The 19816-nt window shown below is 38.2% G+C and overlaps 1 long non-coding RNA gene across 1 annotated transcript; it reads left to right on the top strand.

Annotated features, from left to right (window-relative positions):
- The first annotated feature begins 5693 nt into the window (after nucleotides 1-5693).
- Nucleotides 5694-19560, top strand: LOC147652954 (uncharacterized). The gene is made up of 2 exons (XR_015287615.1): nucleotides 5694-5864; nucleotides 12815-19560. It is a non-coding gene; the product is annotated as an uncharacterized LOC147652954 (long non-coding RNA).
- The last annotated feature ends 256 nt before the right edge of the window (nucleotides 19561-19816 follow it).

The following is a 19816-nucleotide window of genomic DNA, read 5'->3' as shown; positions in this document are numbered from 1 at the left end:
TTCAGCTTTTCCTCAGTTAAAAGCAAACAAGAAGTGCTATTTTTCTTGAGGGAAGGTAGCTTTGCTCTGATAGATAATATGAAATCAGGTCTTCTCCTTTCAGCATGGGGTGGGGAAGCATAATGTTTCCTTCCAGTTTCATGATATTTTGTATTAAACCTATTGCAAATTAAGCTGATTGCCTAGAGACTATAGCTACCGCTTACAGCTCGCAAGAGAGACAAGGCAGTGTAATGATCTGTGACTGCCTACCGTACATGTCGACTTCAGCCATCAGTCAACTACATAATCCTCAGCATCAAGATTCATTAAAGTCAGTGGGAGTCATGTTGTTAGAATGCTGTGTGCAATTTGGGAAGCATAGGGGTTAATACTATAGATTCAGGAAACTAGGTTTAAAAAAAAGGGTGAAAAAAAAGCTGCTAGAGAATAAGAGGATGCACCTAGAGAGTAATGCTTGTGGCTATAGATTACTCTTATTTTTTTCACCCCATAAACATTTTGAAAAGAAAACAAATGACAATCTGTCATGTCTTAGGAGGTGGCACTCCTTTTTTGTTATACTCATCAAAATTACTGTTTCCATTTATTAAGAAATAGTATTTTTTTCAAAATTATTGCATACTTTTAAGCATGTGTCTCTACACCCTCTTTCTTCTCAAATAACTAACTTTAATATACAAAAAGCTCACTTTATTATATGCCGCCTTGGGATCTGAAAGTGTTAAAAAGAAAGTTAAACCTTAATTATGGGCTCTAAGCTGCTAAAGGAAAAATAGTAGAGTGTAGCAATGACATCTGGACTAGTACTAGTGCACGTAAGGCATATCTGTCACTGACAACTCACTGGGTTACATTTAATTCACAATCATCAGTCATGTATTCTCTGCTAAGCGAAGAAAGAAACCACACCAGCATTAGTAGTAGAAAGCATGCCTTCAGAGGACAGATTTTCCATGTGCCATGATTCAAGTGGATGGCCTTACAGGCATAAATAGAATGGACAAATAACTGTCAATGAATATAAAGTGACTGAGAGTTTCATATTCTGTGTTAACATTTCAACTACTATACTTAATGACTTTTTGTAGTTCTTCTCTTACCCATACACTCTCTGAGTCTGACTTTTCTTTATCTTGGGTTTTGGGAGATTGCCTCAATGCTCTCTGGAAATCAGGGCATAATTTAGCAAAGCAACATCCTTCAGCTAACAGAAAATAAGTATTTTAAGTACTTTTCCTCTTCAAAATCTGAGAACCTGAAAAACAAGACAAGTTACAAGATCTATTTAGAGGCTGGCTAAGCCTTTGGTCTGCACCGTTGCATATTTGTCTGTGGAATATGAAGTGCTGGAAATCAGTTTGAGTAAGAATAGAAAATACCAACTTCATAAACTTTGGGCACAAAACTACTGTCTTTAAGCGTTATCTTATACCCTCTTTTCTATTTGATATGTGTAAACAACAACCCGCAGGTGTTTAGAAACATTTCTCTTAAAACATGAAACTGTTGCGTCCATGGCTCTACATGAAGACATATGGACGCAGCTGATTTTCACTTAACAACTCAGTTGAGGCAAACAAAATAGCAGAAGCTATGGTAAATGCAGACCTCTTTGATCCCAAACTAAATGACAATTTTAGCACTAGCACTTGTCCAGATGCTTTTGTTACAGATCAGAAAACCTGTCTGGCAAGCTCTCACTCATTTGGCTATAAGCATTTCAGTTGCCCTCCCACTAGATGTAGTCTCACCACATAAGTCATGTTTCAAGACAGAGTGAACAGATGAGCTTGTCTTACTCAATCACTAATATTGATTCACACATTCACAGAGAAGAAAATGCAACTTTGAATTGTCTTGGCAGAGCATACACCTTACACATGCACAATTAAAGATTAAAGAATTAGCAAGTGCCCTAATCGAAGCCCTGCAGGGTGGGTTCTACAATTTGACCACACTTCATTATATTTGTCCTCCTCATACTACAAAGTGACCTCTGACTAGGTGCACTTTTTACTGTGGTTTATGGCAATTATGATTCTTGTTCATGGTAGATTGACTAAAATCTCTTTGGACTACCTAGTGTATAATCTTTCTTTATGTATTTCTACTATAGTACCATATGCATTAGCATTGGCCCACTGGGTATCATTTTATTTCAACTTTCACGTATACATTCTAATTATTTTACTACTGTAGTGCCATTGGAGTTGAATGTTGAAAATAGAATCTACTTTTCACCAGGTCCACCACAAAATTGCAACTTGTAATACCTTAGATTAGCTTTCACTAATAAATATGAAATAGGAGGACACTTCATAGCATGCTGAATACTAAATTAACAATTTAAAATGGCATAAAATGAGGAAATTAGGCTATCTTCTTATTAAATAACTTAAATAACTAGAAGATACCCCAGTTTTAGAAGATACCCTAGTCATGATGACATCATGTGTTTAATGTTTTATGGTATAGGGAGTTCTATGGCAAGCTATTATTACTATGTATTGTTTGCATTAGGGTAGCACATTAAAGTTTGGGCCCAGCTGTGCTAGACACTGAATAACAATTTTATCTCTATTTACAGTCCTCCCGCCCTGCCTAGGCAGCAGTCTTGATCAATTTCCAAAATCCTTCCAATCACCCTTAAAATTCCACCTCTTCCAGGTGTTCCACTACCCACCTGTCCCAGTAAATACTCCTAAAATCTTATTTTCAGTCTGTTCTTCATCTTATCTCCCCATAATATCAAAAGAAGTGCCCTTGTCTTGTACCTGCTTGTTCACACATCTCAGCATTCCCCTGTCTTTCCTCCACTAAATTGATCCCAACAGCTGATGTCCTTGGTTTTGGTAGAACATTCTCCAGTGCTGCTGTCACCAGGCTTGTAGGAAAACTTTGAGGCTGCTAAGCTACTCTCTTCCCTTTGTCCCCATTGTAGTTTGGGCTGACCAACACACTGCCATTTATCTTGGCTCCTCAATCGACAGTTCCAGAGTTGATTCCCTTGCACAACGTGTTATTGTTTGTTGCTGCTGTAAAATGGCAACTCTTTCTCTTCCTACCACATCATTCACAGGAAATGATAAATCTTATTTTAAGGAGGACTTTTTAGAAATATACATCTGGCATTACATTTTAAGGCAACAGCTGCCTTCAGAATGGGCAGCAGAGCTGTCCCTGTTCTTGCTAGTATCTTCCTTCCTCACTACTGATTCATACACCACACATGAGGATGGCTTTTAATATAAAAACAGTGTAATAATGTCACCAATTCATAGTGACTCCCTTATTTGCAAATTTGGAAAGAGAGCTGTTATTTGAACAAAGAGATGAAGAACTAATTGCTAAAGAACATCACCCACAGCATGTTGTTGCTTTTTAGAGTGGCACAATGCTCTTGTATTCAGTATATTCCCAGATGAATTAGAGGGGTGCATTTTATACTGAGATTTGTGGCAGATCTCTTTTAGTATTCATAGGTGTGCCAGCATAATACAATTCATTTAGGAATATGACACATCTGTGTAATTTGTAGGTGTTGACTGTCTAACCTTCAGACAACTTGATGGAAAAAAATAATTCATCCATAACAGAGACCTTTATTTTTCAATCCATAACATTCTATTTAATGTATTAGAAGTACATGAAAAGAATGAGAAAACAGGAAAAGTGAAAACAGGAAAAGTTAAAGGAGGAAGAGAAAGAAATACCTCCCATGGAGCATTTTAAAAAATAATGTAGAGATGGATTATTTTATATTTTTCAAATCCTTTATAGTGAAAGTTCTATCTGCCTTTCCATCATTCTATCTTACTTACCTTTGTGATCAAGTAAGAGAAAAGCCATTGCAGGCCTATATAGATATGACATTTATTTTTCAGCAATTCAGGCAACTCAAATATGACAATACTGAAAAATGTGTTATAAATGTTTCATTTCATGATTAGGATCATCTTCAAACATGATGTTGTACATTCACATGCCTTAGCTGTGGTGTGATATATACAATTGTATAATGTATGTTACCTCACAATATTTTTCATCAAAATAAACCAGAAATTACAGATATATAGGGAAGGATAATAAAAAAGCTAGATAACTTGATCCTGTGATTGTATGTCTCTTCTATTTAAAATGAACTATTTAATTGAAAAATAGCAAGTTTTTATTGCTCTGAATAATAAGGTGTCTCACTTGAAAAGGTCTGGTGCATTCAGGGAATTTTGTCACCCATGACCACCAGAGTACCAAGATACTATTACCTGCTCACAATTATTCAAAGCTAAGTAATTGTGCATTTTGAGAAATGTCAAAATGGTCAGATTACAGTTTTCATCTTTGCATTTAGAGTACCACCCAAACATCCTTTGCAGACTATGGTCTCATCTGGATCAGAAATAGCTGGTCATGAGCCTGGGTTTTCCTAGCTAATCTATATGGTTTTGGGGGGTAGGTTTGGTTAGTTTGCTTTTAGTTTTGTTTTTGTTTTAATTTCTTGAAATGTACACAGTATACAACTTACTTTCTCTTTGCTCTGTAAAAGAAAATCTTTCGAAAGGAGCTTTAGGCTAAAAATAATGTCCTGTGACAGAACTGTGAGCAGTTACTGGGCTGCAGCTCTTACCAGGATTCTGCTTGTGTCTATCTCCCCAAGAGAACCCACTTCTGCAGATTCTTCACCCAGAGCTTTATTCCATTCTCCAGCCCCACTGCTTCCCACTTCTTTGGCTGATGTGGATCTTTCCTGTGGCCTCAAACTTCCTTCCGTTCTGCTGTGTGCTGGCATTTTTCTCTACAGGAGGGCTCAGATGATCCTATTGGGTATAAAAGTGCTTTTAGTGATCAGTAATTTGGAGTCAATAAACCTCTTTAGTAGCAGGGGTTATTACTGAACGAAGCTGTGCCTAGCTCCCTTTCTAGCCTACTTGCCAACCCCAAGCTTCTCTTTGCAGGAGGGGACAGCAGAGCCTAAGCATTTGCCAGTGATGCAGTTAACAACAGCAATTGCTCCAGATAAAAAGAGCTACATCATCATTACCAGGAGGGAGGACTGAGTCTAACAAATCACATTGCACCAACAATCGGATAATTGGATCCCTACTGGAAATGCAGCCTGAGTAATAATTTCAGATGGCACCGATGGTGTTATACAGAAATTAAACCTCTATTATGATATTCCAATGGATCCAGTTCTAACCGCAGGCAAATGGTTTAAGGGTACTGCTGAATCCATGCACATCTGAACTTCTCAGGAAAGGTTAATCCACTTTGAAATTGATGCCAAATTGGCAAAATAATCCTTTCCTTCTGAACTCAAACTATTTGGTTTAGGCATATGGGGAATGTGAGAAAGCAACTTTTTTCTAAAATGCACACCAGAAGGAAAAAACCTCCTCTACCATCCAGTATATTGTACATCTCTTGGCTGGATGAGTGTGAAACATATTCTGGAGCATGGTAGCGTGCACGGATGTGATGTGCTACTTTCCTTACAGTAATGAATTTTATGCCTGCCTGTTTCTGTTCCTTTGTCTATTTTTAATTCAAATATGTAAAAGCTTTTCTTAATACAGAGTCCCAGGTGTCAGTTGCTGCCTGGAGTCCCTTTTCTTTCCTCTATTGTTCTCTTAATTGTTACTTCAAAACAATTAGCTGGGCATTCATATGCAAATGAATGCAAATGTACAGGGGATTGGGTGTGAGAGAATACCACCACTCGTTAATTTCCACTTCAAGGTCTGCTGGTAGGAACAACAAAATTGCTTAACAATGTATTTTTCCTGGGCCAGAAAGGGTGAACTAGAAAAGATTCCAGTGTCCTGCTGGCTCGGCAATTGTTAAGATTCTGCTGTTTCCTGGTAAGATTTTTATTTATTTATTTACTTATTTGGGTCTAGAGACTGTATTAGCCTTGTAACCCTAAACTGCCCCTGTCCTTGTTCATTTATGCTCAAGGCTGTGCCTCATAATTTGGGTATAATCCTGATTAGGATAAAAAGTAAATTATTAATATTACTGCTATTAATGTGATTCATTAAGGGATAAAATCTCTCACATGAATGAATTCCTCATGTCTCTGACAGTATAAAACTTTTATAATTTATGAAAGAGTATGTTTTATTGCATTGAAACCTTAGAATAAAGATACACTGACTGATAGACTGGGACTGGGGATGAATCCTAGAGAGACTTTGCTAGTTGCTAAGATAAATCTCATCTCTTTTGGAGCAGTTGTATTTATCGTATAAATCTGCATTCCCTTTCAGGCTGTATAGTGAAACTCTTTATGAAAAATAGTTGGTTATTCAGCATTCAGATCTGCTTTACAAAGATAAATACCTTAGCTTTTCATATGCAATTAATACACAGAAACCAATTAAAAGACCAAATCCTGTAGTCATTAGGTAGGAAAAATTCAGAACCACAGACTGTCCTGAGCAAGAAAACCCACAGCACAGCAGGAAAACTCCATCACTCATATGTGACTCCTACCTGGATCCCTACCAGGGGAAAAGTTGCCTCTAGGAGGTGTAACTTTAGAAAGATATTTCTGAGACTGTGGGAAGAAATGATTAACTTTTCACTCCACAATTACTTCTTTTTTTACATTACCTCAGTGTTCTTCCACTTTCATCTCTGAAAATCATCTACACAGCAATAAGGGACCACAGTATTTACCCCTCAGGGCAGGCGGTGTCCTTGTTATGCAGTGTTATTCCCGTGTTTCACCAGGCACATTCCTCGTGGAAAAGAGAGACATCTGCTAGGTGGTGGGAGCTGACTTGAATTCCCTGCTCCATAACTTGTCAAGGGATGGTGTGCTGACTGCTAAGGCATGGACATGAAGTTCTGGTTAGATGTATAAACACTACTGGAGTCAGTGAAGTCAGATGATTGCATGCTTTTGTTCAGACCTTAATTGTCCTGTGTCCTGGCTTCCTGCTCCTAGATGGGCTAACAGTACTGCCCTCACAGTGCTGTTGTGAGAATAAACACATTTAAGACTGGGAGGGACTTGGGCTCAGCTGTGACAGGGACTATATAAATACTTGGAACAGAGAGGCACTGCTATTTATACTGCAGTATAAACAAACACTAACAAGGCAGCTATGACTAGTTTGGGGAATCTTATCTGGCCCTGGGAGTAACACAGGACTATATTCAAATTGTGGCTAACAATGCACACCAGAGGAGAAAACCTTGTTCACCTGCAGAGGTGGCAATCAGAAAGGGGAAGACTCCTCCTCTGTCACCACCAGATCCTCTCTACAGAAGAGTGGATACTGTCAGCAGTAATTTGGATGGCTGCCCCCAAGGCTTCACAAGAGGTGCTTCAAGGGAAAGAGGGATGATGAGTCTTCTTACCTTCCTGCCTTTCCTCCATGTGTCCTCTATGGCCAGTATTCTATTTAAATCAGCTTTTTTTTTTTTTTTTTTTTTTTTCCACTGCTTGAGCATATCCATTTATGATGATTTAACCTTAGGCACAGACTTAAAGGTTTTGCCCAAAACTAATATACAAATTTCAGAAGGGGTCTTTAACCATAATACTTCTATTTTCCCCTCCTTAAAACTTGGGGAAATTGAAATATCTGTCTTCATTACAACATAAGCACCTGTGGAAACTTGGAACGTACTGATATATCCCCTTATAGGAAGAATTAATGTCTCATCCCAGCAGACTATGCCCTTGCTGATACCTGCTCATACTTCACCAACCAATATATTTTATCTTCATATGTGGTTGAAATAGAGCAGATTTCTAGAACTTAAACAGGAAAATAAAACACATTCATCTTCCAATAAACACACAGAAAGTTATTATTAGCCACTGAGCTAATAGTAAAACATCCTGAAATAAAAGGATGATTTGAACAGGTGAGGTTTTAAAACATGTTTTACCCTGAAGTTTCCAGCAAAGTTTTTTCTTTAACAAGTTGTCAGAGACCTTTGCCTTTTGCTTTATAAGGCTGACGGTTACAACTTGAAAGTTCAAGGAATATTTTTAGTGGAAACAAGAGATAGATGCTGGCAGGGTGTTTTAACAATGGTCTGTTTGTTTTGGTAACAAGATTCAAAGAATGCATTATTTATAATGCTCTGATATGCACATATGGCTCTGGCTGTATGCAGCAACAGAAGTGATTTCTTATAATCTGTCTGCACAACACTCCCAGGTGCTGCCAGGGATGGAATTTCAAAGCAAAGCAGGTAGAAGGAGTTCCTCCCTAGACTGCTCATCCCCACCCCATTCCCTCTCTTCCTTCTCTGTCAGCACAGGTGTTTATGCTAGATTTTCAGACAGATCAGGGAATCAGTCCAGGCTGAAACTCACTTTGACTGTAAAATCCTCAAACAACCCAACAAGTTTAAATGCTTAAATTGTTATGCTCATGATGCTTGCAGGATGAGTGTGCCATATACAGTGTGCTCCTTTAGGAGACTTCATTGTTGTCCTTTCTTCACTTTAGTCTAAAACTTACAAAAAATTCCCTAGCTCTACTTACTCTAATACTACTATCCTATCCTTGCTCATTACACCCACTAACATTATCTTATATCTCTATTTTAGTATATACATGCACGTCAGCAGTAATATTGTTATGTGGTATGCAGTATTTACTAAAAACATTATATAAAATGTATATATTGCAAACATACATATAGAAATTTATAAACACAGACATATGTGCTAGGATCAGAATAATGTCTTGTGATCATTACATGTAGCACAAAATATGAGTGTTCACAGTATAATGAAGTGTTTCTTAGGCTCTATAGTTCCTTTTGCTCTCTGGTCTCAGGAATGGCTGATGGAATTTGGACAAAAAAAAATCCACTGTTTTGTGTTTTTCCTCTTCTATGCTTTTAGCACTTTGAGGGTTATCAGATAGGATCATATTCAGATGCTGAAAATTCCAGTAAACGCCAAATACCTTGTGTTTTCCACCAACCAGTGAAAGCCTTAGGTACTAAGAAATATCCAGGCAGTAGGAAACAACTTTAGAATTTCTTCAAAGAGTCCAGAAATTTCCTGAGCTGCTTCAGAGATGGCTGATACATCAAAATTTGCTGCAGAAGCCCAAAGCTTTTGTTACTAGCCAGGCAATGCAGCTGTGACTGCCTACTTTGTGTTTCACAGCTGAGAAAGGAAGCCTGAACCAGTCTCTTTCCACTTCTGTACTTGGCTCCTCTGATGGGGTCTAGAACAATGTTTCTTTATGTTCTTTGCTCTTATCAGCAAACTATTGCCAGGTGCTCACAGACAGATGTCCCAATTTTGAATTGCCTGGAACATCAATATAAAGCATAAGGACATTTTGAATAAATCTGGTCTTTTTCAGGCAGGTAGCTGTGATGAAGCTCCTGATGAGTAAAAAGGAGTGGTAAAAATTTAAAAGAGGAAATATTCCCGTCTATTAAAGTCTTGGCTGTAGCATAATGTGTATTTTGGTTTTATGCAGTATAGATAAATAGAACACAAATAGTGTTATCCCATTGCCAACATCAAAGCATACATATTTCAGAAAGTGAAAGTATGATTAGAACATGATTCAAGGAATAAAGCTTTTCATATCTTTGCAAAAAATGCATATATGTGTGTATATATTTATATTTAAATATATATTAATGAGTTCTTTTGCATAGTACACTTTGTAAAGCTCAGATCTCTTTAGTGTGTTCCAATGTCCTTTCTTTTATGTCTTATTCCCTCCATTAAGGACATAATTCTTTTTGTAGCAGACAAAATCCCCTACTAGCCTTTCTCCTTGCTAATCTTTCTACATTTTTCCTTATCTCTTCCTTAGCGCCTATTGTCTGATTGTGCCTCTTACACAGGCCTTCACTCAAGGTTAGTGAAATTAAACATTAGCTGGCTCAATAGGTAGCTAGTAACAGTAGTTTATCTACCAAGATAAGCTTGCAGGTTTTGGATGTCTCAAGTTTCTTCTTTTCCATTTTCATTATTTTAAGACATTGTTATTTGAGGAGTTAGTGACCCGTCTCCTTTAATGTTGCTTACTGGCAGTTCCCCTACATAAGACACTGTGATAATTTCTACGCTGTCAAGTTGCAGCTAAGATAGTTTTAATACATTGCTTTCTGGAGCAAGAGGCCATGCTTGTTTCAGAGTGTTTCATATTGTTTCACTTCTAGTAGCTTATACAAACTGGAAATCCCGTGTTCATCTTGTGTGCTGCAAGATATTTACTCTCTGAAATGTAGCCTAAGGAATCAAAGCAGCAAGGCAATTTGGGGACAATACTGTAGGCTTCACTCTGTTACCAAGGCAAGGGAGAGAAAAGTAGATTTGCCATGTATCTTTATGAAGATAGAAAGAGCAGAATGTTGCCAGGGTATCTGTAGCTGAGGCATTATAATTGGAGGAATGGATGTAAAGCCTGGTCAGAGACCTAATGGATTCATATAAAATAGAGATGTCTGTGTTATTCCACTAGTCCATGTGTTTTATGAAAGGGATAATCAGACAGTGGTTGCTTCCCTTCCATTCCACCCACCCTAAGAGGTCAAACATGGGAGTTTTGTACCATCCCCTTCTGAGCTAGTTATTACAAAGCAAACCTATATCCCAGGCAAATATAGAAATTTTTAATTTTTCAACAAAAAACAGGGTCTCAAAGAGCTGGTGGCTGGACTTGTGCCTCAAGCTTTGTCTGAAACCCTTCTTTTAACAGGATTACTTCAAAAAGAGACTCACAATGTTGGAAAACCTGATTAGGAGCTGCTGCTGTGATCCCAAGCTTCCAGATCCTGGCAGTCAAAGAAAAGACACAGATGTGACACTCAAGTGCTCAGGATAAACACAGCCCTATTCAAAATAGCAATTTTCTTCTACAAATTAAATAGGGTTTGTTTAAACCCTATTTAAGTAGACTCTGTCCAGAGCTAGTGCTTGGGATAAAGTATCCTTGTCTACGACAGTCTTTTCTTTTGTGCACAGTCAATAAGCAGTGCAGACATCATTAGGACATCAGACATCTCTGATGAGATGTGACTGGTTACATTGTGTGAGGCAGACAGTCGTGACTGCCTTTTTCAGAAAGACTTTTCACTGCTCTGAGTGACCACTCCCGGGTGCCAGCAGCTCACTGCCAGCCTTCTGCAACTCAGCAATCAAATAAACAAATCTGCCTCCTGTCCTCCAGCTCCTACAGCTCATAGCACAACAAAAGGGTGGCTGGGGACTACTAGAACATGTTATGTCCTGGGACATTGGCCTCTGCTACCAGCTAATGGTGTTTTCCACACAGAAGCTGGTACTGGGCTTTGACACACACTGCAATTTTTCACTGTAAACCTGCACGATTTGCTGCTGCTTAGTCACTGCAGATGAATCTGTTGAAATCTTAGCAGTGTTTTTGGATATTTCTTCACATTGGGGTATTTCCTAGATTCTGGTATTTAGTCTGGGTGCTACTAAAAGCCTGTTGTGCAGTGGGCCAGAGGCTTTCTCTACAACAGCCTGTGGATTTTAACAACTGAAGCTGTCACTTATTTTTCCCACCAGCATAGTTGGAACAGGACTCAGGTCATGATAACTACTCATTGAAAAAAGTTCCCATGGTTCAGTTAATGCAAAACCAGAATTCAGCATCTGAGCTATTCCCCCATTTTGGAGACCTTTCCCAATATTACTTAACAGGCTGCTGTAAATCAGCTCTAATTTACTGTTTTATTACAGTTCTTTGCTTCTCATCGAGGTCTAATTTTCACAATCCATCTCCTTTTTCTTCAGTTGCTATAGCATACATCATCACATCACAATTTGGGGGCTTTCTCCAATCATTGTTCCTTATTGTACTCTTTTCCTGTTAGAATCCATCTCATGAGTCTTTTCATCCAACAAACTGACACCTCAGCCCTGAATTTACAGTGACACTGTCATGAGTTACTGGTTTAAGGTCTGTTTTCCTAAAACCAAACAAATTCTGCACCCTGTAATCCCTCTCAGGAAGTAGCTACCCATTACGCTGTCCTGTGACACAATATACTCTAGTAAAACTTCAAAGAGTAGGGGGAAGTAGCCTGGGAAAAGATAACGAGGGACCTTTGTTAAATAGAGTGTTTCTGCATCCATCATATTGCAGGCAAAAAGTATGATAATCCACAATACTATAGCTTTCATGTGCTGGGGCACATTGCCAGTGTTGCAACTGCTGCAGAAGGTAGGAACAAAGAAGGAAGAAAAGGAGTTGTGCTGTAGGGGGGAAAGGAGGAGTGGAGAAAAAAATAAAATAAATTTTGCATTCATGGAATGATTGTGACACGATCATAATAATTTGGAAATAATTATATTTGTTATCAGTCAACATAATTTCCTGCAGTTCTACACACAACGTCATTTTCCTTTTCCAGCAGTCAGGCTGAACAAACGGTTCTGTTCTTGTTATTATTTTAGTTTGAAGCAGAGTAATGTTGGTTGAACTAATAGTATAAACACAAGGATATCACTTAGAAATGCCTGAAGATTGGCATTTAGCCTATTGTTTCCTAATACGATGCAACCATATTTTTTCATTCTCATTTCTTTCCCTTGTGTTTTGCTGAAAAATGCCATCCATGGTGCTGTGGTATTGTAAGGACAAACACTGCAACATGGTTAAAGTCTAAGTTGTTATCCAGAGCCCATTACTGTAATATTGGAGTGCCTAAGAGAGACTATTTATGACTATTTATGATGAAAGAAAAATAACACAAAGGCAGTATCATGCTGTTTATTTTAATGCTGTAGGGTAGAATTCTGTGTATGACATTTTTAAAATGACTGATGGATTTTAACTTTCAGTTTAGGAGAGAAGATGCAGGCCCCTTGCTGGGGTGTGACTTTCTTCCACCAAACAAATCTGTGACTCCCCAGAGGGCCTGGTATGTCCTTGGAGAGGAAAGTCATGTTACCTTCAGCTTTTCTTAGAAGCCTGGTTGGAGAAGGAGGCCAGCTTCACCCTGGGCCATTCATGTCTCATGTGACTTTTGCCATAGGATATGGAGCCTGTTCCCTCCTTCAGCATTCTCACTCTTCGAATGAGACTTTTGAGGTGCTACAAGCTCTCTCTGGCATATTTCTCTCTTGCTGGATGTCATGAACATAGACTGAGAGAGACTCACATAAACAAAGAGGAAACTTCACACCATTTGTTCTGTTGCTATAAGGCAGTACACCAAGCTAAAAGAGTCCTGCTGGACACGAGCATGCAGCTCATTAATATAACTGGATTAGAATTTGGTCCTTTATGCTTGTTATAGCTGCTTTCCAGTTGGCTTTTATTGTCGCTGAAATATTTTGCATTGTCATATGAAATGATTAATATATAAACATGAGAGAAACAAAGACGATGCTAGAGGATTTCTAGTGGGTTTACTGGAAACTGAGTACAGGAAAATGGGTGCTGGAAAACACACATAAATAAGAACAGGCTTACTTATAACAGCTAGAAAAAGAGGGAAACTAGTTCCAGCTCTTTTGTTACTTCCCCCTCTAATATAGGTCAGATAAGGAATTTACACATATGCATCTCAAATTCGGTTTTCCATGTGCAGATGAGAGAAGTATGCAGTCTTTTTTTTGCTGAGACATTATGAAAGATAACAGTATAGAAGGTTGCAAGAAGTGTGATGTGAGGATCTTTGCTGGATATAGACTCATACAACATCTTTTGTTAGAGATGTGGGAGAAGAAGAGTAGCCTGCTGATTGCATTCACAGGTTTTATTAAATTAGGAGAATTGGAATCTCAAGAGGCTAAAAAGTGGCAAAAAATTATTCAACTTGGCAAAAGTCATATGGGATAAGTTTTACAGAAAAAGTAAAATCCTTAATTTAAGGTAAAATCCATCGCTGTTTTAAGGAGATTAGAGACTCATGTTTTTAATGTATGACCTTTAAATTTATGGTGCTTTGGACACCTGTCATCTATGGGAAACCATTCAACTACACTGTTGATTTTTAAGGCTGTGGTCTTCTTTAAAAACTCTTCTATGAAGGCTTGGAGTAGTGCGTAAGAAGTTTCTGTTCCAGCCAGCTTCTTTCCCTTTAGTCTCATTTCAAAGTCACATTGATGAGAACAAAGGAAGTTTCTCAAGCAAGAAGTACTGAAAACAAGCTAATGAGAGAGCTTTCTATTAGCCAAATTGGCAGCTTTTTTACAGGGATGTAGCTGCTTCTATGAAACAGGCTCAATAGTATCTACTGCTAGATATTATTTCTTTAGTAATTGTCATTACACAAATATAGATACGTTAAGTGTAAGAAATATCTAAGGATGGCTAAATATGCATAGTTATGGATAAATTTCAAACGTTTGTTGTTTGACTGGAGGAACTGTGGCACTACCTAAAATTTATGCACTAATTATAGGCTTTTAATATTTTATCAGTCAATGGACATTCCACTTAGAGGTTGATTTACAGATAGTCTCAGCACCCCATAGCTCCAATTGAACACAGTAGGACCTGGAGATCTCCACAAATCAGAGACCTTCCTACTCCGATTTGGAAATCGGTGAGAACCAAGTGACCGCTAATGCTGCCAAACTTGGGCAGAGGAGGGTGTATGTGTGTAGTGTGGGAACACCACACAACATTTCATGGCTGAAATAAACCCTTTGGGAGGACTGAAAAGGCATTAGGTAGCCGTTTGAACAGGAACAACATTTGAAGTTTTGCAGCCTTACTGCCAAAGAGTTACAAGGGTAAAGAAGCTTCATGTTCTAGAGCTGCAGTTGTTGATCTGTGTGTTTCAGTATAGATTGTTGTCTCTGCAGTCAACAGTTGAACTAGGTCATCAGTGTTGTTGTGTTGATATCCTTGTGTTTATATGAAACAGATCCATGGAGAGCATGAAGCAGTGTTCTCCCCCAGTGTGACAAGGCATGTTTCTGTGAATGCTGGGTTATTCTCTTATCTGTGGTGCTCTTGGAGTATTTTTTTACGTAGAGGATGGAGAATGGAATCATCATACACAGAGGATGATGAGTTATGATGAATATGAATATTTTTCTAATCTGTTAGTTTGCTCAGTACTACTCTAAATAAAACTATTCATAAGTAGTTAAGATTTGCATAGCTTAATAAGCATCAAAAAATATATCTCTATCTGTAAATCTATCTTTAAATTTTTAAAGGTTTGTATACCTCCCATGACTGCCCACTGTTTCCATTTTATACCATATTACGGATTGCCCTGCAGTCTGCTGGTCCCCATAGCTGTCACTGACACTCACTGAGACTTTTCTCCTCCACATGGAGACAGGAACAAAAGTACTGCCTTATTACCCACTCAGACTGGATCAACAAGGCCCTTCTTTTCTCAGCTTAACAGCCCAATGCATTTGCCTTTCTGTTGCATTTCAAGGATCATGCTGAGGTGGCAGGTGGAGGGCAGCAGTTCTTAACAAGCTGAATGGTTATTCCCTGAGGCACTGAAGGGACCCTCAGGCTTCAGGAGGAGCCCCTCCACTGTCTCAGTGAAAAGGAGATAAAAAAAAAAATCACCTTTTTCAGCACTGGAAAATAACTAGATGCAGATTAAGAAATCCACAGTGAAAGGGCCTTAGATGGCTTATTAAAAAACAAACAGGTCAGGTTCTTTTCCATATTGCTAAAACTCTTCTTGATGGATGCTGTGCTCAGTATCATGCTCTGCTCTTGTTAGCCATGTGCAGCAGCAGCAGGATCACAGGGAGGCAGGACATGGACACAGGATAGGTTCCATGTGGTGACATGACCATAACACTCAGAAAGATTACAACAGATATCTTTCTACCAGGCCATTTTTGTTTTGTTTATAACCAGTATAACTAATACACCATGTGTTTACCTCTGAACTGTTTGCCTTTCTTCCAAAGCCAGTTGTGGGTTTCAGATGGAGCAATGAACAGCTAGGAGCCAAGAGAGGTGGAATAACTGCTTGAATGGAGATAGAAGACCCTGCAGATAGATGAGTGGATTTACAGAACTTTAAAGCAGTACTTTAGAATTAAATTCTCCTTTTGGCTCTGAATCCTTTGGAAAAATATGATACAGTACACCTGTAGTTTTGAGATAGATGCAGGAAAATTTAAAATTTGCTAAGTAAGGGGTTACAGACAGTTTGCAGGTGTAGCAATAATGGCTAAGTCTAGAAACCTGTCAGGAAACAACTGTGACTGGATTTAGGAAAAAACTCAAGCATTCTAAGGCAAAGAAGTAGGTGTTCTTAAGTAAGAATTGAGAGACCTGTCTTTGATTAATGGACACTGTATCCTAACAATTGTTCCCTTTCATTCTTGATAATTTAAGATTATTTTTTAATGTACCTTCCAGTAGCATGCAAATGATGTAGTCTTGAATGCAATTGTATTATAAAACAAAGCAAGGACCATCTGAACTAAAATTAATGCACATTATTAAATCGGGTACTTAATCACTCATTTTAGTTTGATTTACTGGAGCAATTGTGTTCTTGTTATATATCACTGAAAAAATTTAACAATACACAACATGTCTCTGAATACTGTGATATTTAGATGTGCTTTAAGAGGCAATTAGATCGTTCTGATTCTTGAAAACCCAATAGCACTATTTGATTTGCATATTTAAACACCCCCTTCTCTTCTCAAACTAAAATGCACCCATACTCTGCCCTATCAAGTAGCAAGCTGTGCATTAGTTTCCCATGTAAAAGGCTTTTAAAAGTACAAGTGAAATTAATTTCAGCTGGCTGCAACTGTTTTTTTTAAAAAATGCTAAAATACTTTTTATTGGAAGACTAAAAAATCTGTCTGTGAAGGGAGTTGATACATTTTGTGTATGTTACTGCTCTATCTTCATTTGGAGATAGATTATCCCATTATTCTCTTTGCTCTCCTACTTGCAAATTAAGTTGTCATTCAACAACTCATAAAGAGCCAAGTTGCACAATCCATAAGAACAAATAATGCAGCTATTCTTTTTTTTTTCCTTAATACTGTCTTTTATATGTTTGGTTTTGTGATTTTTTTACCCCTTTAGTCTTTGTATTTTATATTGACTTTATATTGGAAAGATGCTTATAATTTTTTTTTTCCTGATAGCTGGACACCATTTAAATGCTACTGATAGTAAATACATTTTTCAAGAAAAAAACACAAAATATTTTCTAAGAGCATACTTTAAAAAAACCCCACATTTTTTTGTTAAGAATGTTTTGACTTCTATTGGTTTTCTCAGAAGAATGTGAGTTCTGGAAGAAAAAAGAAATGTGAAAATTACTTTTCCAAATTAGTATACAAAGAGAGTATCCAAATCCCTTTGATGTATTTTGTTTTTACGTCACTCAACCGTGATATTTCAAGTCCAAACAAAATGAATATTTTCAAAATAACGGTACAATAATGCAAAATTATTTTTAGTAATTTTTTTTGATAAAACTTTGAGCTGGGAATTTGCATGAAAACTCACTATCAGTCTCTAAGAAACTGTTTTGGATGATTCTGCATTAACTAGTCACATTTGGAAATAACCTCTTGAATTACATCAATGAAATTTTTATCTGTGTAAGAAGTTCTTAGGAACATTCACATTTCCACTGGAATTTATTTTTCATCAAGTAGACCTGAAGGAAGGTTCAGCTCAAAGTACTGGGAAAGATCTTTCTCCAAGCTTTCTGCTCTCTGCTCAAGCTAAATTTCACAAGAGTGATTTGCTGGAAATCAGTGAATACAAGTAGAGCAGTGTTACAGTTCTGCACTTCACCTGAGTTAAACAAGCTTTAGAAACCAAGGTAGCTATAAAGGAATACATCTCATTTATGGTGTTAGTATTAGATCAAGGCTGTGGTCTTGCTTCCTCACAGCTCAGTGTGTACAGGGTCTGTGAGGCTTGCAGTGCTAACTGCATGAAATGAGAGCAAAACAGGCAAAAGTGACCCAGTGTTTCTAGTCTCAGAAACTGAATGTTTTTAGGAACAGTTTAAACAATTAAATTTCATTGAGTGTGAATGGAAGCATCCCAAAATTTTGTCCAGATTGCTTCCAATCTTACATCTTCAGTGACAGGGAGAAAAGCACCTGGGACTTCAGTAGCCTGCTACTGTGCTGCCCATCAGCAATGAGTGTTGGGCTGTCTTCCTTAGCTCAGCAAATAGTCAAATGTGCCTGATCAACTGTTTCTGGAAAAGATTCTGTTTCCTTCCATGGACTAGACAGGACCTGAATTTTGACTTTCTGATTAATGCGCTTTTTTTTTTTTTTTTTTTTTTGTGCCTGCAGTTCCAGCTTTCCTGCAGCCTACAGATTTGCCATAGTGCCATCTAACAAGTACGCACCTCTTCCTTCTCCCTTGACTAATGCTTTTCACAGTCAAGCAATTGTGTAGGTACTTTTCTAGTTTGGGCTGGCCACAAATGCCTGATGCTAGAAATGCTGACTTTAGTAAAATTGTGCTTAAAAAAAAAACAGTTGGTAGAAAGACACCAACCTGTTTTTGTGTCTTACACAAGGCTACATAGAGGCTTATGCTGCATACCAAATCGAGTGCTTTGAAATCCCTTTTTCATCAACTGCAATAGCTGGTGGCAAATGATGCCTGATTAGCACCAAAACTTTCTCTGTGCAGGTTAATAGAGTGAAGAAGTGAGGAGACAAAAGCTGCAGAGACTTGGTTTTGCCTTTCTGAGACATGGCCCTGGCAGCAGTGGTGGCATCCCTTAGGTGCCACAAAGGCACTGGCTGGGTCTCTCCTGGACTGCAGACACTCCTGGACTGCTCCCTAGGGCAGCATCCTGAGCACCTCACTTCATACACAAGACATACTGAAAATGCTGGGCATCTGTAGCTTGTTTTCTTTGGTGATGCTTAGAGGTTTAAGGTCCTTATTTGTGGTCACAAAAGAGCCTATGTGGCTGCATAATTTTTGTATTTCTAAAGGAATGCAGGGTCAAATAGCCGTAATCAATGAACAGATCCTGGTATCTAGGAGCAGCAGATGTTGAATAGATGAACACATCTCATTTTAGAGATCTAGGCTTTCTCTTTAGGACTATTTAGATTTGTGTTACTGAAAAGGCACACACTATGCGGGTCTTCTATACGTCAACATTGATCTTTTACAGGGTGAAGTCTGACCATAATTTATCTGGGCAAAGTAGCCTGGCTACCTATAGACCTCAGTGTCTTCATTCAACTGATCAGGAGCTTCAACCATATCTGACAGACTGGGAAACTGAGAGGAGGGGAAGCAGGATATCTGTAATAGAGCTGATAAAGGAACTGACACCTCAGGCACCCATTTGAGTGTCATGTTCCCCATATGTGTTCCCTGACTCCTAAGGAGGATTGTGTAACCAAATTGTCCATCTGACTTAAAGAAAACAAATCATTCTAGAGTATTATTCAAAAGATTAATCAAGTTATGTAGCCTTTTTGCATGTGAAAAACCAGCAGTGGTGCCTTATTTATTTATTTTACTATACAAAAATAAACTGACAGATAGTGTCTGCTAGTGGACTACCTGCAACAGCACTAAGTGCTAAAATGCACAAGTTTGCATTGTAATAAAACAGATAATTGTTCTGCAAGGTTTTGACTCTGACCTTATGTTTACTTGTATCAAAATTGTTAAAAAAAAAGAGGTGGAAGAAACCAGCCAAGTCCCCTCTAAAATTATCAACAGGAGCAGACCCACTGAGTGTAGGTAGTAGCAAATTTCTATAAATAGAACTTGGAGGAGTTGTGGAAGATTTGCAGATCCCATAATTTTCCAGCTGAGGCTGATGATTGGCAGCTGACTCCTCTGGCTGAGGAGCAAGTAGGATGACTCCCAGCTGTCTGAGG

This window comes from Cyanistes caeruleus, chromosome 5 (assembly GCF_971803275.1).
Source record: "Cyanistes caeruleus chromosome 5, bCyaCae1.hap1.1, whole genome shotgun sequence".
Lineage (NCBI taxonomy): Eukaryota > Metazoa > Chordata > Aves > Passeriformes > Paridae > Cyanistes > Cyanistes caeruleus.
This window is presented reverse-complemented; position numbering and strand designations above follow the sequence as displayed.